The sequence below is a fragment of the Cystoisospora suis genome (assembly GCF_002600585.1).
Source record: "Cystoisospora suis strain Wien I chromosome Unknown contig_3024, whole genome shotgun sequence".
Taxonomy (NCBI): domain Eukaryota; phylum Apicomplexa; class Conoidasida; order Eucoccidiorida; family Sarcocystidae; genus Cystoisospora; species Cystoisospora suis.
Genome location: NW_027155819.1, coordinates 1 through 376, shown reverse-complemented (window position 1 = coordinate 376; position 376 = coordinate 1).

Here is a 376-nt window from a genome sequence, read left to right as displayed (position 1 = left end):
AGAAGAAGACAGGAAGAAAGAAGTCCAAAAAGCTAGCGAAGCGAAACCAAACAAATCTCGAGACTGACTCTCCGAAGTCGACCAACTAAAACGGCAAATCCTGGAGGCCCAAAGGAAGGAAGGTGAACAGAAAGTCTCAACCCAAGAAAAGGGAACAATAAGGACGTGAAACAGGTCCATTTCGAGTGTATGTGCACCCCCTCAAAAAAACCAGAAAATACAGCGTAGGTACACCTGGGGAGAACACAGAAATATTACACGTTGTTGTTCTTCGTTCGGTTCTCTGACCAAAGTCATAAGTGCAAATAGTATCACCTGTTCTTCCATCTCAGAAGCGAAAGGGAAGAAGAATCTAAACTTTATTAGCTGGAGAAAC